We start from the raw sequence: 25,446 nt of genomic DNA, 5'->3' as shown, positions 1-25,446 counted from the left end.
CCTCACAGATCAGCCAGACAAAGTCCTCTCCACAAATGTGGAATCATTTATAATAATTTATAATAATTCCACTGACAGTGGAATATCATACTCTCTTGAGGAAGATATGAGACCTAATCTGTTTGGTGACATAAGCTCTTTTAGACAGCCCCAAAGGCCACAGCAAGCCTCTTTGCTTTAGCATCTGTTGAATACTCAGGTTGAAAATCCAGCCTGGGACACCAGGGTATAAGAATGAAGGAAAGGGAGAGGATTACTTGTCTCTGAGCAAGGCTCTTCTCTAGGCCTTTAATCTCTCATCCATAAAATGGGTACATTTGTTAGTGTCACTAAGCATTAAAGAGGAACTATCTCTAATGCTCACTTTAGCAGCACATGTATCAAAATTAGAACAAGACAGAGAAGATTAGCATGGCCCCTATGCAAGGATGACACACGAGTTTGTGAAGCATTCCATTGTTTTTAATTGAAAAATAAAATTCATACAGAAAAAAAAGGAAATACATTTGGCACATAATAATAATAATAATAATAATAATAATCTTTAAAGTGCAAAAAAGGATGGATCCATTAGTGTTCTCTGAATTAGATCTCAATTAACTCACTCCAAAACTCTAAAAAAAAAAATCCCACAAGAAAACTGAAACTAAAGCATTGCTACATTGAGGAGCTAAATAGACAGCTTTAACCTCAGAGAAATGTCTGCTTCCCACCCCAACCAGAGCTACAGTGCTGCAGTGAGTGCCAGGGTCCAGAGGCTGTGGTCTCAGAGAGCTGAATCCAAGACAGAATCAGCAGCTCTGGCTACAGCCACAGGGAAGAAAATAGAAATCAGTCCCAGCACTGCCAGAAAAGCACTATACTAATCACCCAAAAGAATATGTGGATTTTCAGGGATTTGAAGGGGAAAGAAGGAAAGTTAAAGGGATTGGAATTATAGTAATTCTCCTGTGTGTGAGCTCTGGTTCAAAAGTGCCACTTCCTTATGTTGCATTATCATCCTTTTCCTGGAAGGTATGGCTTAGGGAAGCAAGCTTGTGTGTGTGTGTGTGTGTGTGTGTGTGTGTGTGTGTGTGTGTGTGTATACTTCCCCTGGGAAATGACAAATGGGCTAAAGTTGTAGGAACACCAAAGATTAAAAGATGTACTTGGCTATAGGAAGTAGGGATGGGATGGGAGTGAAGTGAGGAAAGACTTTACAAGAGAACCACTTTGATTTATAAACATCATCAGAACAGGGATTGGGTTGATCTAATTCGTCCTTTTATCTTCAGCATCTAGCACAATGCATGCAGCAGGTAGTCAGTGAGTATCAAGTGAAAGCACAAATTAATGAAAAGGTGAAGAAGACATTCCAGACACAGGCACACAGGATGTCGGACATCACCCTCCTCCAGTCCAGAGTCTACTTAATAGAGACGAGAATCAATTACCTAAGAGAAGGTGGGATTATCTCCTATTGTATAGCAAGCATGGGCCTCAACCTTTGCATAGGTGAAGCTGCTTATTGGAAGATGTAACGGGTTCTTTTTACCTCGTATCTCACCAGTCACAGGTGGGCTTCCTCCTCAGGGAAAGGACCAGGCTGGTGGAGAGACCACAAGAGATGAGGTGAAAAGGGAGAGGCTGCCCCTCCCAAGTGCTGCAGGCACAAGAGAACAGTGACCTTTCACTTAGGGATCTCCACACAAATGTAAAGCCCTGTGGCTGTTAGACTGGTATTAAGAAAAATAGCCCCTTCTTTTTTGGGGGGATAGGAACAAGCAAGAGCATGTTGAATTAAGGGAAATTTTTAGTTCCAGTATGAGTCAAAGCAGAAAAATGGGGAGAGGAAGATAACAGTCCCTCACTATTGGCTTAAGTTGGGCAAAAATACAGAAGAGAGGAAGACAAAACAGTCCTACATGATGGAGTTCAAGGTATTGTGAATGGGCACTGCTGATGTGGGCAGGGGCTAGACCATATCTTACTGATAGTTCTGGAGTTTATTCTGAAGAAAAAGAATTCCAAGGGAAATTAATAACCTAGAGAATGGCTGGATCCTGTTTGATTCAGATTCTTATAATGTGGAAGATTCTGAAAATGGCCACAAATTCTTCTAGTTCCTATATGCACACCTCTTTCATCAAGGGGCAGAGTATATTTCCCCCACCCCTCCTACCTGCCTTGAATCTGAATTTGGCCTTCTGCTTGCTTTAACCACTAAGACAGTAGTAAAAATGATATATTTTAAAAAGTTGAAAGTGATTACACATTAGGTCTTTCTCTCTCTTACCATATTCAAAATCCCAAGACTGCCATGGACCTGAGCCTGAACTAGTCTGCTGAAGTAGGAGGAGTCAAGTGGAGGAGACTGAGACACCAGTGTGAATAGCCTACAACAGTCAGACATGTGAGTGTGACCATCCTAGGTCATCCAGCCACCAGCCAATGCACCAGCTGACCACAGGTCCATGGGCAACCCCAACAGAGATCAGAAGTGGCTCAGACCAGAAAAGACACCCATCCAACTAACAAAATAGGTGAGTGATTTTGTTTAAAAAGATCATGGCTGTAAGCCACTAAGCAACTAGTATGGAATGTGAGACCTTAATGTCAGCTCTTCTGCACTCATACTAATATAGTATGGAACAATAATAGACAAGTAGAGAAACTACAAAAATATCCCAGAAAACAATCTCATTATATATAAAAAATGTAATATATGACAAAGGTGGCATTTCAAGACTGAACAAAATGATAAATTATTTAATAGTTCTAACACAGTTGGTTATCTTTCTAAGGAAAAGTAAGGTTAGATGTCTATCTCATGCCAAAAGTAAAGAAAAAAAAAGGAAATGGATAAATTATTTAAGTGTGAACAGAAAATCAAAGGACCATAAATATGCACACAACGTGGGAGTTGGGAAGACCCCAATAAACACAACAAACCCAGATGTACTCAAAAGAATATGGACATAACTGACCATAAAAATAATATATATATATATATATATATATATATATATATCCATTCCAAAGATACTATAAAGTCAATAAAATGGGAGAGATGGGGAGTAATAACACAGTTACAGTATCTGTAACATATGAAGTTATTGTGTCTTATCAAAAAATAAAATAGTAAAGTCTACGTATATGTAAATTGCAGAAGAGAAAATTCAAATGTACGTCAAACATAGAAAAAGATGCTCATGTTCATTGGTAGACAGCGAACAATGAAGTATTACCTTATATATCCATTTCCTGCCAAGGCTTAAAAAGTACAATAGCACTGATTGCTGGCAACGATGGAGGCAATGTACTCAAATACATCGCTGTAGACATATTACTTATTACAACCACTTTGTAAAGAAATCTGAAGACATCTATTCAAAATAAAAATGCCACTTTGATCCAAGAAATCTCTTTTAAGCCAGAAATCTCACTTTCAGGAACCTATATCATAGAAATAAAAGGAACTGAATGTAACTGTGTTTATTGCAGCGTTGTTTCACAGGGGCAAAAAAAAATCAGAAATAAGACATATCTATCAATAGAATAAGATTAACTAAATTTTAGTACATTTTTCATGGAAAATAGAGCAGTCATTAAAATGAATTTCAGCTATAACAGTTACCTTGATGTCATTTCTATTAACTAGTGACAATTAAGAAAATAAGATGTACAAAAATATATGGGAGACATAATGCATTTTTTTCCTAAAGCAAATAAAGAACTCCCAATTCCTATTTATGTATGTATGTATGTATTATTTTTATTTAAGTTTTAATTAGTTAACATACAGTGCAATATTGGTTTCAAGAGTAGAATTCAGTGACTCATCATACCCAGTGCTCATCACAAGCATCTTCCTTAATACACATTACCCATGTAGCCCATCTCCTATCTACCTCCCTTCATCAATCCTCAGTTTAAAAGTCTCTTGTGGTTTGTTTTCCTCTCTTCTCTTCCCCCCACACTTCCCACATATTCATTTGTTTTTTTTTTCTTAACTTGCACATATGAGTGAAATCGTATATTTATCTTTCTCTAATTTAGCTTAACATAATACATTCTAGCTCCATTCATGTCATTGCAAATGGTAAGACTTCATTCCTTTTGATGGCTGAGTAATATTCCATTGTGTGTGTGTGTGTGTGTGTGTGTGTATACATACACACACATACACATATTATACATACACATACTATATCTTTATCCATTCATCAGTCTATGGACATTTGGGCTCTCTCCATATTTGGGCTATTGTCAATAATGCTGCTGTAAACATTGGGATGCAGGTATCCCTTTGAATCTGTATTTTGGAATCTTTTGAGTCAATACCTAAATTGCAATTGCTGGACCATAGGGTAGTTCTATTTTTAGTTTTTGGAGAACCTCCACACTGCTTCTAGAGTGGCTGCACCAGTTTGCATTCCCACCAGCAGCGCAAGAAGGCTCCCCTTTCTCTGCATCCTCACCAACACCTGTTGTTTCCAGAGTTGTTAATTTTGGCCATTCTGACAGGTGTGAGGTGGTATCTGATTGTGGTTTTGATTTGTATTTCCTTGATTATGAGTGATGTTGAGTATATTTTTATGTGTCTGTTAGACATCTGGATGTCTTCTTGGGAAAAATGTCTATTCATGTCTTCTTCCCACTTCTTAACTAGGTTGTTTGTTTTTGGGTATTGGGTTTGACAAGTTCTTTATAGATTTTTATATTTATAAATTAATAAATATCTATATTTTTATAAATGGTTACAGAAACATAGAGAAACTATGCATAAAATGATACATTTTTGTTAGCCTGAGTTAAGGGAGAGTGGATGAGGCAAATGTGTGGCAAGAAAAGCAGCAGAAATTGAAAATAAAAATAGGAGAATGAGAGAAAAGATGACACAGTAAAACAACATATATAGTGTAATCCCACTTGGGTAAAATGTCACTTTAGAAATTACATATTATATGTATTATACATATAATGTTATTATGGAATATAATATATAATTAATATAATATTTCTTATAAATATATATCTCTATATATTATATAGATTCTGGTTTAAACCAGAATGGAGATGATGAAGGAGTAGGAAGTGATCAACTCTGAATATACACTAAAAGAGAGACAAAAATATTTGCTGAAGGATTTGGTGTGGCATTTCTTCTTGGGGAGAAAGAAAGGATACATAGGCAGCTACAAGATTTGCAGGAGCTGAGTCAATGGAATGATGGGATTTCCATAAACTAAGAAGGGGCAGAGCACAAGTAGAGTCAGTTTGGAGGAGAACATTAGGAGTTCTGTGACAGACATGCTAAGTTTTATGATACAGGCAAAGAGTGATGATTACTACACATTAAAATATGCAAGTTTGATATTCAGGCAAAGATTCAGTCTGTAGGTACAAATTCGGGAGTCAGAAACCTAGAGACTTTCTGTGACTTAGTACTGAATGATATCTCCAAGAGAATAATGGGTTGGAAATGAGGTCCAGGGACTAAACCCAGGATGAAAATATCCATGATACATGTTATATATTCATGATATATATATGATATATTTTAAAAAAGAGCAAGTTTCAAAGTAATGTGTACAGTATGATTCTGTTTGGCTTAAAATAAGATTAATTAAAGACTTATTGTATATATGTATATAAGCACAGTGGGAAAAAATGGTAGGATACACATGAGCTTATTAATACTGGCTGCCTCAGGAACATGGAAATGTAGGTATCACTGTGGAGAGGATCATTGGTTAGGCCATTATACATCTTTGCCTTTGTCTTTAATTTTTTACTTATTATAACAGGTAATTATAATTTATAAAACCTTAAATGAAGAAAACAAAAGTTTTCTTCCCACCAAAATGGTAATTTCTGATTTCTCTCTAGGTGGGTAGAATACTAATCCAAGTTCTCTGCCAAGCCCTGTGCAAACATTCACACCAAACCAGAACAGTAAAAAGGCTACTTTCTGTTGTGCAATTTCATTACCTATCAGCCAGAGAGTCCAAAGAAGGAAGCTGGTATTGAACCTTTGCCTTGAGCAAGAGCATAGCTTCAGGAAAGGGTTCAGCTAATCTTCTCTGGCTGTGGTTAACTGAGCTGGAGAAGAGCAGCATTCTTCTGAGATCTCTGGGATGAAAATGGGAAAAGCATATACGTATAGAAAGGAAGGTTCAAATGGAAAACATAAAAAGAGAACAGCAGCAAAAGCAGGGTCCCGCATGCTGGATTGGAACTGGAGGAAAGATCTACATTTCCACTGGTTTCAGGAGCAATTACTGAGTTACAAACAGATGTTAACTATACAAGATATTTAATGAGAGCATTGGCTCTGGACTCACATTGACTTTATTCTAGCTCCAGCTCTGTTAATTCATTTCTTCACCTAGGGTAAGTTACCCCATACCTCTCTGAATCTCAGTCAACTCATATAAAAATGGTGTGATGATGAGAGACACCTGGATGGCTCAGTCGATTAGGCTTCCAACTCTTTATTTTGGCTCAGGTCATGATCTCATTTATGTGTGTGTGTGTGTGTGTGTGTGTGTGTGTGTGTGTGTGTGTAACAGAATATTACTTGGCCATGAAAAAAAAATAAAATCTTGCCATCTGCAATAACGTGGATGGAACTAGAGTATTATGCTAAGAGAAATAAGTCAGAAAAAGACAAATACCATGTGATTTCACCCATATGTGGAATTTAACAAAAAAAAAAAAAACCAGATGAATATAGGGGAAGGGAAGGAAAAATGAAATAAGATAAATACAGAGAGGTAGGCAAACCATAAAAGGATCTTAACTATAGAGACCAAACTGAGGGTTGCTGGAGGGGAGGTGGTAGGAGGACGGGCTAAATGGGTGATGGGCATTAAGGAGGGCACTTGTTGATATGAGCACTGGGTATTATATCAAAGTGATGAAGCACTAAATTCTACTCCTGAAACCAATACTACACCATATGTTAACTAATTCGAACTTAAGTAACACACCGGAAAGAAAAAAATAAAACAATCCTTATAAAATACCTAATTTAATGCCTGGTATATAGCAAGCATATAATAAATGTTTGCCTTATCATCATCATCATCTTCTTCTTCTTCATCATCATCATCAACATCATCAACATCATCATCCTTTCCATCTCAGTATAATCAATTCAGTTAATTTTGTGGGTTGAACTGTGTTTACCAAAAATGTATTTTAATATCCTAATACCTGTCATCCATGAATATGACCTTATTTAGAAATACAATCTTTGTAGATGTAATCAAGTTAAGATGAAGTCACACTGGGTCAGAGTGAGCCCTAATTCAATCCTAATTCAAAGAGGATAGTTTGGACACAGAGACACAGGAATAATGATGTGGAAAGATGAAGACAGAGATCAGAGTGGTACAGTTACAAGCCAAAGAATACCAGGAACTGAGAAATCACCAGAAGCTAGGAGAGAGGCAGGAAGCAAACTCTCTTAGAGCCTCCAGAAGGAATTGACCATACCAACACTTTGACTTCAGACTTCTAGCCTCTGGAACTGTGAGACAATAATTTCTGCTGTGTGAGCCACCAAGTTAAGTTTGTAGTAATTTCCTATGGCAGCCATAGGAGATTAATATAGTTAAAGGTATGGGAGCAATTGGTGAACTTTGCTAGAAGCAGCCTCCACATCACAGAAAGCATATTACTCTGAAGATTTATTAGTCTTATGAATTTGGACATGTTGATTACTGAACATAAAATGGAATATTCCTTCATCTCTTCTATTCAGTGGAACCTCAGATAGCTTGCAGACTTTGTAATAAGTTAAAGAAGGTGGAGACACCCACAGTCTTTCCTGGGAAACAAACTCTTCAGGCTTAGTAAGCATTAAATAAGTATCTGTGGAATAGAATTGTCTGAACTGAAGACCAACATAGAACAGTGTCTTCTTTGGAGTCCCTGAATGACCATTAAAAAAATAAAGCTAAAAGCCTGTTTTTTTTTTTCAGAAAATATAACAAAAATAATAGATATCAATTCTTATACTTACTATATGCCATTGATTATTCTAAGTATTTGCATTTACTAACCTATTTAATTCACATTACAACACGATTTAATAGAAATAAAGAACCAATTACTTTTACTTAGAGTAAAAGTAAAATTACTTTTACTTAGAGTAAAAAGGTATTATGGAAATGAACCTTAGAATGTACCTAAAATATGCAATTAATGCAGACCATCAAAGATTCACGTTCCCTTTCTATGATACAGAGTTGTTGCCAGGAAGTCATTGCCAAGACAGGGATTATATTTTCCAACTCCCTTACATTTACTCTACGTGGACCCTGGTACTCACTTTGGCCAATAAGAGCAGAAGTGATATGTGTCAATTACAGGCCAAGGAATTAAAATAAATGGCATGCATTCACACTTCCTCCCTTCCACCTCACTGGAAGCCCAGTGATGAGTAGGGGGCACTTTCTAAGCCGCAAGATGCCTGCATCCCTGTGCTGTTCATTGGAGGCACCCAGGAGGGCTGCTCCCCTGGGAATGTCTACATTGCTAAGCCACCCTGGGATTCTTTATTATAGCATGCATCCCACCTTGAATTATAATTATTATTTTCATCATTAGAATTATTATGACTTTTCAGTTTTAAAAGAAAGGAATGGACACTTGAAACTCCACTGTTACACTGAAGCCATCCCAACCAAAGAAACTTTGCAGCTTGTGAACTCACTACAATGTCTCTAATGTCTAAAGTTTAGGACAAGAGAAAAATCTTTCTTGATGCATTTGTCCATTTTCTTTCCAATCCCCTTCCAAACAACAGAGTGAAGAGCCTATTTTCCCTGAAGTGCTTGGAAATGACACTTTTGTTGAAGATTGCTGGTTTTCAGATTATGATTCTCAGCTGTAGATAAGGTGGCAGCTAGACCTAACTGATGAAGCTCATCGAGCCCTTATATCTGGGAAACTAATGTGTCATAAACAATTTGGGAACATGTTCACATCACTGAATGGCTAAGTAGATGAAAAACTTGCTCTTCTCAGACAGCAATGTAGGTTCAGAATTTTGTAATGTTGTCTGGAAAGAAACAGAAATGAGTATTGGGTACCATTTTGGAGAGGATCCCCAAAAGCCGATCTCTTCTCGTAATCTTAGCTCACTGAAACTCGTAAGAGGGCATTTTCTCAATATTTCATCAGTCCATTGTCCCCAGGGTAATATATTGGGTGTTATTTGATTTTTTCTCCTAAATCTATGAGCTTGTCTTTATAGACTCAAAATTTGCATCTAAGTCAAGGTGGTTGTATTGCAAAATTTGCTGTAAGTACAAAAAAGAGTTCCCTTTCCTTTTTATCATTCATCATCCACTGTCACAACTACATAACTCTGCCACTATAGCATAAAAGTAGTTACAGTCAGTATGTAAATAAGTGGGCATAGTTGTGTTTCAATAAAACTTTATTTACAAAAAAATCTGTTTATTTATAAAACAATCATTTCAAAGACAGGGAAAATTAAGTGCAACAAATCTGTGGCATTAATGTGAGTGGCACATTCAGTGGGAAAAAAATCAATTGATCAGACATTCATGAACAAGGAGGATAACCATATGAGAAGTCGAAGAAGTATCAGGGCAGAACATGCTAGGTAACAATTTAGCTTTAAGTTTTTGTGATTCGGATGCATAGTGAGGAAAAGAAAGAAATCAAGGCAGATTACTAAACATTTCACTTGAGAAACAAGGTGGGAGATAGGAAAATTTTGGGAAACAGAGCTCAAAAATTCTATTTTGGCCAGCACATGATTTGTAAGCCATTTTCCCTGCAAAAGCTGAAATGGTAAATTTGTTCAGTCTTAAACTCTCACTCTCATAATTGTATATCACAATTTTCTGTCCTGGAATAAAGGGTAAAATTTACTATAGACAGAATTGGGTTGGAATGTCAACTCTCAAACTGTCTAGCTGTGTGAATCAGGGAAACCATTCTCTCTTATCCTCTATTTTCTCATCTAGGAAACAAGTTTATTATTATTCACATCACAGAGTTGTTACGAAGAAAAGTTCTTAATGAAGGATCTGGCATAAAGTAGGTTCTCCATAAAAATTGTCCCTTCCTCCTCATTTATTTATTTACTCAATAAACATTTATTGCATTTTATGCCAAGTATGTGTCAGGCATTGTTCCAAGCACTGGGATAGAGATGTGAGCAAGAATAATAAATCTCAGCCTTCGTGAACCACACAAGCATTTTTGTTGGATGTATTTGGATATGGATATAGGTATCTATATATGTATATACAGACCAGTTATTCCCAACATGGGTTATTTTGCCCCTAAGAGGACATTTGATAATGTCTGGAGATATTTTTGGTTGTCATATTAGGGGAAGATGGTATCAGCTAGTTGGGAGAGGCCGAGGATGCTGCTAAACTTGTTATAAGGCACAGAATAGCCTAACCCACATTAAGAAGTATTTAGCCCAAACTGCCAATAACATGGTGAGAAATCCTGATATAGGGATGTGTGTGTGTGTGTGTGTGTGTGTGTGTGTGTGTGTGTGTTTAAAAAAAAAAAACAGTATAGGGACACCTGGCTGGCTCAGTCAGTAGAACATGTGACTCTTGATCTCAGGATTGTAAGTTCAAGCCCCACATTTGGTGTAGAGATTTCTTAACAACAAAATCTTAAAACACACACACACCTACAGATACACATACATACACATACAAAGTATAAAGAAGAGTACAGAAGAGAAAGTTGTGTTTTAGAATTCTAATTGAAGAGGAACCCTGAATAAAATAAAAGCTTTGTCTCAATAATATCTGAGAAAAGAATTTCCCAAATAGAAGGACTGACGAGGAGTTATAACTGACCATCACAAATTAAAAAAAAAAAATTGACTTCAGCTGTAAGTGAGAATTTAAAGTAAGTCAGTCATTAATTTTGCTTTAATCTTCAAGGATTTAAGCAACTCATTATATTGTCATATTATGAGTTATGATGAGGAAGACAGTTTTTGAAGTTGAATAGATTTAGGACTAAATCATGGATTTATAACTCATTACATAATCTTGAGAAATCTCACTTAATATATTGTAGTGCTGGTTTCTTATCTGTAAAATAAGATCAATAATAGAAAATATATAAAACAGAATTATTTCAAAAATTAAATGAAATATCCTATTTAAAATGCCTATGTAAAACCCTCTTGAGCTTTTCATAGGAATGCAAACTGGTGCAGCCATCTGGAAAATGGTATGGAGATTCCTCAAAAAGTTAAAAATAAAACCACCTTATGATCTAGTAATCATGCTACTGGATATTTACCTCCAAAATACAAAAACACTAACTCAAAGAGATACATGCACTCCATGTTTATTGAAGCACTATTTACAATAGCCAAATTATGAGAGCAACCAAACTGTCCATCAACAGATGAATGGGTAAAGAAGTGGTATATGTACACAGTGGAATATTATTCATCCATAAAAAGAATGGAATCTTGCCATTTACAACAACATGGACGGAGCTAAAGAGTATAATGCTAAGTGAAATAAGTCAGTCAGAAAAATACAAATACCATATAAATTCACTCATGCTTAGAATTTAAGAAGCAAAGCAAATGAGCAAAGGAAAAAGAGAGAGAGAGAAGTCAAGAAACAGACTCTAAACTATAGAGAACAAACTGATGGTTACCAGAGGGTACATGGATGGGAGGAATGGGTGAAACAGGTGATGGAGATTAGGAGGGCATGTGTCCTGATAAGCACTGTGTGATATAAGGAATTGTTGAATCACTATATTGAATGCCTGAAACTAATGTAACACTGTATGTCAACTATACTGGAATTAAAGTTTCTAAAAGACTTCTAAAAAATAAAATGCCTATATCACTATATGACACATGGTAGGAATTCAATAAATAATCATCTGCCTCCTAACCAATTATCTTGGAAATGAGAGTGAAGAAAGGGATGACCCAATGTCTTCTGGCTTTTTCTATCTACATTACCTCTAGTTAAGTCAGTGGGTAAAAATCTGAGACTCATTTTTTTTTATTTTTCTCCATTTTTCTCTCTTTTCTGACATTCTCCCTCTGAATCAGTCATACAAAATCATACAGATTAAGTCTTTGATCAAAGAGGATAAGTTCTGTATATAACAATTTAGGAAAGAACCAAGGGAGCTGTCCAGCAGAGAGTTGAAAATTCAAGACCAGAATATACAAGAGAAGCTAATTCCCTTATTGTCATTGGAGTCAACCATCTTGTAACAGTACCACTGAGAAAGAGATCCTCAAGAAAGAGCAAAAGTGACTAAAGCTTAAGGAAGTTTTTCCTTCCTTAAGGTGTAAGGGCCACCCATCAAGTTGGCAGAATGACCAAAAGAAAGAAGTTTTATAAAATCCTGAAGAATGGAGGTGGGTAGTCAGAAAAATTGGATGTTTTGGAGGATGATTAGGACAGAATAATTTGGTAATTTTAAGGGCACTGTCAACTCATCAATTTAATATTGTGTGAATGGAACCCAGATCACAAAGGATCCCATGGAACGTAATGATACTGAGGCAGTAGACGAATGAGATATTTTTAAGATGCTTACAGCAAAACTAAGTAGAGAGATGGGATGACATCTTAAAAGGGAGATAGGCATGGCGACCTAGTGCAGAAGTAAAATTATTAATTTGGGCAAACAGGGGAAGAGAAACGATGGAGGAAAAGCTGTGTGAAGATATAGAATAGCTATAAAGTATAGCAAAGATATCCCTTACCAGATGTCACCAATTTTTCCACTGAGGCAGAAGGTGAGTCAGTGGTGAGTAAGTGGGTAAAGAGTTGGGGTGATAATGTAAAGGGTTTGTAGTTGTTGCTTTGGGAATATATCATATCACTTTAGAGATAAAGGCTGCTAAGCTGTGGACAGACTCGAACTGAGGTTAAATGGAATTGACTTGTCGAGACCATCACACGTATGTGGCTTTCTTCAGCAGCAATAGCCAGCATGAAGCAGAGAAAAACCAATAGACTAGACAGTGGATAATATGGATCAGCTTGTTAGAAAGATAAGAATGAAGAAGGTTAAAGTTGGAAGGGAAAACCTCAGAATGGTAGCAGGGTGCATGGGTGGTCTATAAACTGGTATTCAGGTCGGCTGGGAAGATATGGGGGAATAAAAGGAATAAAGGAATGAGTTATTCTCTTCGTTATTTATTAAACATGCAAATCTACCATGTAGGCTGTAAGTGAGACACTGGGGAAACAAGTATGAGCAGAACACAGCCCTGGCCTTTAAAGATCTTTCTATCCAATGGATAAAGGGATTAGTAATCACCTTGAGTGTTTTAGACAGTATCCAAGTCCAAGGGAAAGAAACCCACTGAACTGACTTTAAACTCAGTAGGGAATTTATTATAAGGACAAGAGTATAACTCAGAACCAAAGGGCAGGCAGTACAATTGTTCTTCTATAAGGACTAAGAGCAGAAATAGGAAAGCTCTACCTTTTCAATTCCTATTTTTGTTGAGTCCTCTCATCTCTGATATCTTTGAGTCATTTTTATCTGCAGTCTGGTTTTCTCTATACTCTTATATATTCTTGCTGATTCTTTAGGACCTCCCAGTTAATAACCCCACCAAAAGAGAGTAATGTCACCACATACTGATATCAATTCTAGGGGGGAAACTTGATTGGCTCACCCTACCAAGGGATTGATCTCCTCTGGATCGGACGTCCACCCTTGAGTCAATCAACTACAGCCAAGTGTTGCAAGGTTACTTGTCCAAAACATAAGGAAATGTAAATAGTGAAGAAACTCAAGAGTAAGAAAAAAAGTGTGCAAGAGGTCAGACTTAGAGGCAAAATATTGGTGAATCCTTTGTTCTTACTGCAAAGCAATGGATGCATAAAGTAAACAATTGTCCCTACTATTTATTGTACTATGTGCCAGGAACTGCAATGTGCTTGAGTTGGTTGAAGGGGCTTAGCTGGAGTTTCCTGTAAATAAAGACTGAGGCAATGGCTTGAATCCATATAGTTTATTTAGAAACGTAATCCCAGAAATGAGCAGTGAAGATTAGGGTCTGGAAACAAGGGCATGCCAACTGGTCATCAGTCCTGCAAGGCTTTCCAAGGAGTTTTATGGAATATTTCTAAACAGAGGGTAGATGATTAGAGCATTTATTCCCCAGGTCAAATATATTCCCACAGTCATTAATTCCCCTACACTTTCAGATTATGTGCACAATGCTTCCCAACTTTCAGTGTTAGAGAATTTCAAGGGCAGGAAGTAAGAGGTATTCAGTGTAGGCTTAGGTGAGTTGCTGTCAGGCTTCACCTGGTCAAACTAGCACAACTTCCATGTAACTAGTTACTACAGTAAGTGGCTGCATAAAGGTGGGGCCAAAAGAATGTGAAGTAGTGCACAAGGGGATTCCAGGACAAGAAATGTCAAAAGGTAAATAGAATATGAGATCAGGCTACAGTAGCTGGCTTAATCATCATCTCTACTGACTCCTCATTAACCAAGATCACCCACATTCATCAAGCGTTTATCATGAATGAAGCAGGATGTTGGGATATAAAAGTAGGAGAGAGAGAGAGAGATAGAACAGGAATAGAACAAGTATTAACTGGATCTCCATTTGCTCCCATGCACATTATATGCAGAATCATGTTAATTTCCCCAACAACTCTGTGGTTTAGATATTCATGTGCCCTATTAAACAGAAACAAAGTGAGGGCCAGTTTAATAAATAATTGCACAAGGTCACACAAATAGAATTAAAATCCAGGTCTACTCCTCCACACACACTTTTTCTTCAAAGCTTAATTAGACACAGCTCTTGCCTTAGAGAAGGTTGCATTCTATGGAAGGGAAAACAATGTGTAAACACTAGTGATTGTGACATCATGTGGGATTCTCTGATCATTGAGCAGAAGAAAGCCAATAATTGGACTTAGAATTCTGAGGATTGAATAGCTGTGCTCCAAAATATTAATTATGCCTTGCCATTAGATGTCTTTAGGTAAACCTAGTGTACAAAGCACAAAAATGAAGATTCTTTTTGTTTTGTTTTGTTTTGTTTTCGTTTTGTTTTGTTTTGTTTTGGCTATCATTCAACACAACATTTGCCAACATTCTAAAAAGGTTCTATTGGGAATGTATAAAGTGGAGTGGAGGAAAGAACATAGCCACTTGATGCACCCTATTGAGTTGCTGCCAGGCTAAAGACTTTGGCAAAGTATCAAGCCTAGGATTCTGGAAACAATGAACACATCAGAATTGGGATGAAAAGTTCTCCATCTGTAAATGGGGCAGTTAGCCATTTACAAGGCTAAGATTTTCTTGTTGGGACTCTCTGTGTTCATATAGAATGTAACATTTATAACATACTTTGCATGCAACTGTTCCCACATGTTGTCTTTGAGGATAAACAAATGAGGACTACTGGGGCTACTCAGGACTGTAACTATTGCTCATTTTCCAAGTGGAGTCACAACATAGCAATACGAATCACGATAAAGCACAGAGATGATAAACTGTGGGCAAAGCTCGAAGTTGAGGTTAGAGATAATAGCCTTGACATGGCTATCTCCATGTGGCTTTCTCTAGCAATAGTGGCTGGCAAGGAGCAAAGTAGATAGTAGTAGATTTAAGAGAGGATGATGTCAGGCGAGACTGGACAGTAGGTTGAAAAAGCCAACCTGAGTCTTTGTGGCCACACATGGTTCCAAAGCTAGATGGTGAGACCTTTTGATCAAACGCCTCCATTCCTTTCCTTTTTCTCTAACTCATGGCCATACACACACACACACACACACACACACACACACACACACGCATGCATGCATGCATGTACACACATATATAAGTAAGAATTTTGAGAAAAAGAGAAAAACAGAACACTTAGGAGTTAAAAATTCTCAGTTGAAGGTCATTTCTTGTTATTGAGACAATTTCTTGATGTTAACAATAATAGCTACCATTTATTCAGCACTGATGATGAACCAGGCTTTCTCCCACTAAATGTTCAATACAACTATCTGAGGTGAGTATTTATTCTGCTCATTTCACAGATGAGGAAGTTTGAGCTCAAGGAGGTTAAGTAACTTGCCCAAAGTCCTCAACTAGTGAATGACGAGGTTGAGATTCAATTCCATGTCCCTCTGATTGAGAGCTCAGATCCTCCCAATGTATACCAACTTCGGCATCCATTCTGGCTCTGCTTTAACATTATTTTATTGAGGAGATTTTTAATTGATCTATTCTCCTTTTCTCTTCTGTTTCATCAGACACTGGTAAAAATCACTACGGGGGTACCTGGGTGGCTCAGTTGGTTAAGCCTCTGACTCTTGGTTTTGGCTCAGGTCGTGGTCTCAAGGTTGGTGGGTTCAAGCCCCGTGTGCACCTCTGTGCTGACAGTGCAGAGCCTGCTTTGGATTCTCTTTCTTCTTCTCTCTCCAGCCCTCCCCTGGTCATGCTCTCTCCCTCTCTCTCTCAAAATAAATATTTTTTTTAAAAAAATTACTACATTCTGCCCTAAACCTGGATCAAGACTAAAAAGTAACAAATCTTTGTATGTTTTCCACCTAATTTTTATTTTCTTATATTTTATGTATTTATTGATCACCCTTAACAGATTTTAAGTTGATTTCTTGAATCATGGACCATGATATATGGAGCATTGTGCTGAATAGTTAGAAAACACAACCAATAGGCCCCCAGGTTGATAGTTGGGGAGTGTATGGTACAACTAGATGGGAAAGGAAAGGAGACACAGATAAAGATGCAAATTAGAAATAGTGTAATAAATATCACATTGAGGGGTGCCTGGGTGGCTCAGTCAGTTGAGGGTTGACTCTTGCTTTAGCTCAGGCTATGATATCACAGTTGGTGGGTTCAAGCCCCGCATCAAGCCCTGAGCTGACAGTGAAGAGACTTCCTGGGATTCTTTCTCTCACTCTTACTCTGCTCTCCTTGCCCCTGCTCTCAAAATAAATAAATAAACTTTTAAAATATCACATTGACAATCTATACAATGTACTGTGACAGCACAAAAATTTTTGCCAGAACCAAATACAATATCCTAGGCGATTGGGTGGGAGAGATTTTTGGACTTAGCAAAGGAAGGAAAGATTTATCGTCATCCTAGATGATAAGGTGGCAGAGTGGATCAGGTTGTGACAGTGGGTAGGGTTGGGAGATAATTAGAATACTGAGTTTGAGTGGTCTGTTAGACTTTCAAATAGAGGTGTGAAACAAACAGTTGAATATTGGATGTGGAGTTTGGGAGAGAGGTCTTAACCCTTTAGCACACAAATGGTATTTAAAATCTGATATTGTGTAGTCATCAAAGAAGTAAACATGTAAGGAAAAAGTAAAAGGACAAATGCTGAACTCGGGGCAGCCTCAGATGAACAGGTCATGAGTACAAGTTACCAATAAAGGAAAGTGAGAAAAAAAAAACACTAGTAAAGTAGAAAAACATCACAAAGCTTTAGAGTCCTGGGCATCCTAAAGAAAGTATATCATTGGGAAGTGAATCACCTGTGTCAAATGCTGCTGCTATATCAAGTAAGCTGAAGATTGAGAATTGACCACTGGATTTAACAATTTGGAGGTCAGTAGTGACCTTAAAGTGAGCAGTTCCTACAGATTGGTGGGAAGAAAGCCTTTTTAAAGTGCTTTTAAGGGAAAAGAGAGAAATTGAAAAGAGACAATTCTTTCAAGATTTGAAACAAAGGAAAACATAGAAATGGGTGAACACTCCCAGAAGTAGAGTCAAATGATAATGTATGCTTATTGGAATGATCCAATAGAAAGGAACACTTATTTAGGATGCAACATATAAAGGGAAGAATTGGTAAAGCAAGGTCCTTGATAGCAGATGTGTATATAATAGAAGTGTGATAGGAGAAGTTTTTATTTTATAAAACACACAGAAAAGAACTAGTTATTTGGTACCTGCTAGATGCTAGGCACCATGGAAATGCTTTGTATTCACTATTCTACACAGTTGTTTACAATAGCTCTTTTAGAGTATGCCTGAGCCTCAGAAACATTACATGTATTGAGTACAGAGCCAAAGCTTGTATTCGCCTATCTGAGTCCAAAGATAATTCAATTCTCTCATTTGGACACATATTACCTCCTCTGAAGAGGAAAACAAACAAGCAAACAAACAAAAATGAGTTTTGGGCATGTGTAAAAGATGGAGCAAATTAGGAAACAGAAAACCAATTAGGAGGCCATTTTAATTATCAGCATGAGCAGTGGTGACCATGAGGGCCTTAACTACCTTAACTAGGTAGGGACTGAAGAGACAAGGTCTAACCAAGAGATCTTTCTCCTGGGTCTGGGCTGGTGAAAAGTGGGGAGTGGCATTGGGATCAGGAGATACATAGATGAGGGAAGGAGTCTAAGATGCCTTCCAGTCCCCCTATGTGGGTATATAGGTATACCTATACATTGGTATGTGAGTGATCCCCTGGGGTATGAGTGAGGTTGAAAGTGAGCTCTCAAAAGAAAAGAATATAACAATGTGTGCAAATTCATGCCCCCCCTTTCTCTTTCCTTTTTCCAGAGCTCTCTCCCTTCTTCCATCTCCTCCTCTTACCCCTCACTCACTGAGGAATTAAAATTCAATTCCTAGAAGAAAGTTCATCTTGGGTAAAGAAAAGTGGTTATAGGAAAAGGATGATGTTATCAAAATGATGCTTAAGTACTGAGAAAGTAACAAAACAGGGTAGGAAAGATAGGATTCGAGGAGGAAGAAAGGCCTCTAGGAATTTGGCAGAGAAAAGGAAAGGAAAGGTTTTTTGTTTGTTTGTTTTTGTTTTTAATGAAATGACAGTCATTGTTAATATTTATTGGCCATTTACCATATAATGCAGACACTGGTGTGTGTGTGTGTGTGTGTGTGTGTGTGTGTGTGTGTGTGTGAGTTGGGGATGGGGATACCATCTTTAATCCTCACAATTACCCAATGACGTAGGTGATTTCATTAGATCTGGGTTACATTTGAGAACACTGTGGTAGGCTGAAAAAGTGGCCACCCAAACAGATATCCTGAAGATTACTCTGTATGGAAAAAACGAGGTTTTCTCAGATATGATTAAATAAAGGATCTTGAGAGGGTATCTTGTATTACCAGATGGGCCATAAATGCAATCACATATATATTTGTGAGAGTGAGGCAGAGGGAGATTTTCTGACACACAAAGAAGGCTATGTGAAGACGAAGCAGAGAGAGATTTGAAGGTGTTGGCCTTGAATATTAGATAGTCACAACCACAAGCCAAGAAATGCCGGCAGCCACCAGAAACTGGAAGAGGTGAGGGATAGACACTACCCTAGAGAATCCAGAGGTAATATGGCCCTGGTTATACCTTGATTTGATCCAGGGATATTCATATCATATATGTAGCCTCTAGAACTGAGAGAGAATAGGTTTCAATTGTTTTAAGCTACCAAGTTTGTAGTAATTTGTTGTAACAGTCACAGGAGATTAATACAGCCACCCAAGGTCTGAGAGTTTAATTAATATATGCAGTAGATAGCTAAGCCCTCTTACACCCAGGCAGTCAGACTTGAGTGGCCTTGAACAACTCTGCTATAGTCCCTTCCAGTAATGGTTCCTTTAAATGTTTTAGAGAGACAAGAGTAAGGATCAAATTCCTGTCAGACATCATTCTCTAACAGTAAAACCACTCTGCCACTGATCTTAAGAGTCCTGATTGAAAAGAATTTCAGTAGGAACACAATAAAATTAGCATATTATTAAACTAAGTCTCTAAGGACCACCTTGGGACAGCTTTGGACAGGGCTTCTGAGAGACTGGGTGAATAATGCATGTGGGGTCTAGACCCTTCCCATTTGCATAGCTCAGACCTCCAGCCAATTCCCAGAGTAGACAAGCCCAATCCCCTCCCAGGGATGCTATCTCACCTTTCACTTAAGGAGAATAAAGCCTTGCCTTCACGGGGCAGTGGGGGAAGGCTTCAACCCTTCCACCAGTTTTTGGGCATTTTCTCTGGGCATTCCACAAAGACTAAAGGAACCATCCTTCTGGAATGAGTTGGTGGGATGGGAAAAATATTTAGTACAAAATAAATTCTCCTTGTCTCCTCTCTTTCTCTGAACTGAGGGTTCTCATAAGTCACTCTTCAGAATAAAATTAGAAGCCCTTCTAAAAAATTTCCTGTTTCTATGAAAAGTTTCTTCTGTCTCTGAAGGTTTGCAAGGTCTCAGTACTGAGAGGCTGGCTCCTCTGTGTTCCTCAGTACCATGGACAGCCCCTCATCAGATGCCTAATCCTGGGATATGAAGCCCCACCTACCCAGTTTTAGCCCTGCACACCCCATTTCCTACTACACCCACCTCCCCCTACACATATTTTGTTCCAGCCACAGGATATCCTCACTTTATGACATACATGTGATACTCCTTCTTCTTCCCAAAACAGTCTTCTCTGCACCCTCTAGGACATGCACAACACTCCTGTCCTTGGCTTGACATAGCTATACTCTAAGGGGTTGTGCTGCTGCTGGCTCTTCTAGGTAGCCCTCCTTGACCAACCTCCCACTAGATTTCTGACCTCCTCACACCTCTATACATATTTGTGCTGTGACCTGTAACAATGAACAATATAATCATCTATTTCATTGTCTGAGTTCCACGGGCAAGAATTTTCCCAGAACCCCAGCACATCATAGCGATTTACTAAGATTTGTAAATGACTGAATGACTATATGAACAAATGAATTGGTGGCTTTGGGTTTGTTGTTTCTGTAGCCTCTTTGTTCCTCAGCAGAGCATCTAAAGTGAAGATAATGTATCTTTATTCTCCTGTACTTCATGGGCCTTGACCAGAGTAAATGCTCCATACTGTATTATTGATTGATTCCCATCAAAAATTAATCTTGACTAAAGAAGTCTCAGATGTTTAACCGAGGGCTCTGAGTTCTCATAACTTAGACCCAGAATCCATTTTCAAAACCTTATCCTTCACAATCTCCCTCAAGGTCCTTTAACATACTGGAGTACTAACTTTTCCAACAAGTATGTATACTTAAATATTTCTGTGTTTTTTGTCTATGCTGTATTTTTGTCTCTATGTTTTATGTATATACTTAGAAAGCCATACCCTCTTCTGTCCTTCTAGAAAATATTTCTCATGCCCCACATCCAGCCTCCTTGCCAGCCATACATCTATTAGATTTGCATCCACTTCTTTCATATTATTTTCTACACTCGAATCAATGTAGTTGTTTAAACATTGTCCCACTATACCATGAGATTCTTGAAAACAGAATAGTATCTTATGGAACTGTGCTTCCTGCTGATCCTGGGGCATGGAATGCTCAATAAGAGTCTGAGAAATGATTACATGGGTGATACCCAACTTGACCAAATCAGACCCAAGGTAGTCACCCACAATGACAACAATGTAGATTCCTTATTTTCAAGCCATTTTCCAGAAAAATTAGCTGAAACACACAAAAGTGTGTGGAGGCCAAAAGTGTAAAGCAAGTTAGTGGGGGAACCAGTAAAAGAGCTGAAGTCTCCAGACCTCAGCCTGAGACCTTTTCCACTTGTCAGCTCTGAGGGGCAGTTTGGTCTTGTAGACAACTTCCTTTATTACATGGGCTTATCAAAGACTGAGTGAAGGTCTGGTTGCCTCAGAATTCTTACACTCCTTTGACTCCAGGAGGCAAGTGGCTCCTTGTCCTAGCCAGATGTGTCCTCCCTAGGAGGGCTGCAGAAAGACATGATTAGCTCCCTCTCAATCGTCTATGAAATGCAAATGTGTTCCACTCACACACCAGTGACATCCATTGTCTGCCTCTGTGCAGGAGCCAATAATGCCAATTAAATGCCAAGCCTCACTAACAGGTGTGCTGATTGCTTCTGCAAAATGATTTACTAGAGCAACACTCCAAGAGTAGACTAAGAAAGAACATTTCATCTCCCCCTGATCCTCATCTCTGTTATTAGCATTTACATTTGATATTTGCTTCCAAGAATTAACTTTTTCTCCATAAAAACAAAATCAGAATCATGTTTCATATGTGAAACTAAACTCGTAACATTTCTGATATGATATTCATCCACTCCCTCTCTACTGCCCCACCACAGTGCTGACCCTGAGGTCTTTCTCTGGCTTCCCCACCCCCCAAAATCCAACCACCCCACTCACAGCTTCCTGAGTGATCTTCCTGAGGAGGAGAAGCTTTCAGTCTGTCATTTTCCTACTCAAAAGCCTTCAACGACATCCCATTATCTGTTCAGTCAAGTGCGTATTCTTCTGATGGGCACTCAAAGTCCTCTATTGGCCCCATATGATTTTCATGAAATAATCCCCCACTGCACATCAGTCCACCATGAACCTTGTACTTTTTATGTCTGCTTTCTTCAGCAAACTTCTGTCTGAAATTCCTTTTCTTACAACCTCATTCCAGTGAAATAAAGCTTCCCCCAGAGCCACCCCTTCAAAAAACCTTTTCATGTTTCCTTAGTCAGAAAGTCTTTCTCTGTGCCCCACAATCTCAGTTATTGGTGTAGAATTACCAGTTGTTGAGCATTTACTGCACGTGTCAGATATATGCCAATTGCTTATTTGCATAACATGATTTCATCTTCACAAAATGAGATGTTGTCATTCTCATTTTACAGATGTTCTCCACTTCTGAGGGATGAAGCAACTTTCCCAAAGTCACAGAGTCAAGAGGCAGAGTTAAGAGGCGATTCTAATGCATAGGCTCTTATCCTGTACAGTATATGTTGGCATCCTGGGTAGAATATTACTGATTACTATGAACCCAATAATTACTCATATCTGTGACTACCTGTGTTAGCGAGTTATGAATCCTTACAGAAAAGGGAACATGCCATTTTCACCTTTGTACACTTCCTACTCAAAAGAAGAAGCTAAAAATAGGTGTTAAAATGTTTTGAAACAATTCAGTCTGTCCTGGAAAAATATATCTATCCCTGTGTCCACTTTTTACTTTAAGAACATCTATAGACATGTCGCATAATAATGTGGATTTAAATCCTTCTGGCATAGAGGCTGAGATCAATGGTCCCATTTGCCTCTAAGGTCTATGGTTAGGAACCTCAAGGGCTATTCATTTAATGTTTACAGCTTGTAAAAATCAAATGGTATTACTCAGACTAATTGGAGCACTGTATTTCTATCACCTTTGGTTTCTGCCCTCCACCAGCAGAGGACCCTACCCAGAAAAAAATTTTTTCCATCCCTACTGCCTTCTGAGGCTTTGCCTCCTTTATTCAAGTCCATAGATAGTCATAGATAGTCACAGGGCCTACTGCTCCTGGATGGAGCTGATAGAAGTCTTCTCAAAGACAATTTTCATTACAGAGCTCAAACATGACAAGCCCTCCCCTGCTGGATAAGCGAGCCCACTGTTTCTTGCTAAATCGAGGTCTGTTGAAGGGAACCTGGAAAATGAAACTGGCAGAGGGATTGAGGAGACAGGGAGTGGAAAACAAACTTTTGACAGCTTTTTTCTTTAATTTTCAAATTTTCAGCTAAGCTGAATTTGATTAACTAAATGAACTACCTTTTCCTAAGATACATTGAGAAAGGTGAATAGTGAGGAGGACTGGTTTAATAATAAGATCTGATGTCTGTGACCTTTCATCTAATTTCAAGGGCTCATTAAACTGGTTAATCCTGTACCTAAACTACTGCAGTAGTCTGGATTTCAATTTTGGAGAAGGCCATAAGCATCTATCTTTCTTTTGTAAAGAGGTAGAAGTTCAACTTCCTGGAGCCTAATATCTATGAAGCAGTGGTCTTTTTGCTACCTATGGAAAACTGCACACACACACACACACACACACACACACACACACACACACAGCTGGAAGTTTTTCATAGTGGGCAGGAGGAAGATCTATCTTCCCTAAATTCCTCAGTCTGCTATGTGTCTGAGTTGTCTCTTCTATAACAAGCAGAAATAAATCTGATGGTTGAATAATTAGGATGGTCTAACAGTAGAACTCAGCTACTTAGTTCCCTAGAATAGTCTTTTTTTTTTCCCTGACAATATCTGCATCTTCAGGTGGTTTTAGGAGAACCCTGCATATAATCAGGAGAAAAGAAGAAGGCAGGAGAGAAAAGGGGACAATTTTGAGACAGATAGTACAGCTGGTCACACTGGTACCCAGAAAGAAGATAAAGATTATCTTCATTTTCACAAATGATTTCTGAGACACTGCCCAGATGTAAGCCCTTCAGTTTTGAAGACATTCACTTATCACTCCTCATACAAAAAACAGGAAACACCTTCCACTCTCATTTGACTCTTTTCCCTGGTGTTAGTAGGAGGAGACCTCTAATCAGGGTCTCGAGACTCTGGAGAATGCCCATTGTTTCAAATGTCCTTGTACAGCCACAAGTGTATAAGAACATTTCTTCTTGCTGAGTGAACTCAGTCTTCCAAGGACTATGAGGGAGACATAGGAACACACACACACACACACACACACACACACACACACACACACACGAGTGAAAGAAAGAGAGAGAGAGAGAGAAAGAGAGAGAGGGAGGGAGGGAGGGAGAGGGAGGGAGAGGGAGAGAGAGAGGGAGAGACTGGCTGGGTTGGACCAAGGTAAGGCTGGGGTGGAGCTAGAACTGATTTTGTAACACCCAACAAAGTTGACTGGACCACAGCGAAAAAAATACTCCATTAGTTTTTCAGCTCTACTTTACTTCCCTTAATGCTTAAACCCTAGTCCCAAATGTTAAAGTACTCTGGGTTATGGCAAAGAAGAACAAGAGAATAATGGTAAGACCTCCTTCCATTTGGGAAAAAATAGCTCTCCTCATTTCAGTTACAGGGAAGAGAGATTCAAAAGAGGGAGGGAGAGAGAGAATAAAATGCCTGTTCTGACTATAATCTCTGTATCAACTATCAATGAGACCAAATATACTGAAGAGGAAGAAAAAGATCAGTAGAAATGGAGAAACCTCTTTCCTCCTGGTTGTACTCTGACTCTTCTTGCTTTAACAGTATATGTTTTCACTCTTATCTGGATCCTGAGAAACTTACCAGAAGACCATGGGTGAGGGGAAGGAAAAAAAAAAGTTAGAGAGGGAGGGAGCCAAAACATAAGAGACTCTTAAAAACTGAGAACAAACTGAGGGTTGATGGGGGGTGGGAGGGAGGTGAGGGTGGGTAAGGGGTATTGAGGAGGGGTAAGGGGTATTTTGGGATGAGCACTAGGTGTTGTATGGAAACCAATTTGACAATAAATTTCATATTAAAAAAACACAGTACAGCGGAAGTGTGCTGGGCCCATAAAAAAAAACAGTATATGAGAGAATGCCTCATCCATAAATTATACTGTGATTCCCTCTAGTGAACTGGGTCAATCAGTGGTTTGAAAGTGACTAGAAGTGGTAGTGTCCTTCTCTTTAGGGATGTGATATGAGGGGGA

General features: G+C 38.4%; 1 non-coding gene across 1 annotated transcript; it reads left to right on the top strand.

Moving 5' to 3' along the window:
* Positions 1 to 356: 356 nt before the first annotated feature.
* On the top strand, positions 357 to 463 carry LOC125165002 (U6 spliceosomal RNA). Its single transcript, XR_007151911.1, has one exon. It is a non-coding gene; the product is annotated as a U6 spliceosomal RNA (small nuclear RNA).
* The last annotated feature ends 24,983 nt before the right edge of the window (positions 464 to 25,446 follow it).

This window comes from Prionailurus viverrinus, chromosome B1 (genome assembly GCF_022837055.1).
Source record: "Prionailurus viverrinus isolate Anna chromosome B1, UM_Priviv_1.0, whole genome shotgun sequence".
NCBI lineage: Eukaryota > Metazoa > Chordata > Mammalia > Carnivora > Felidae > Prionailurus > Prionailurus viverrinus.
This window is presented reverse-complemented; position numbering and strand designations above follow the sequence as displayed.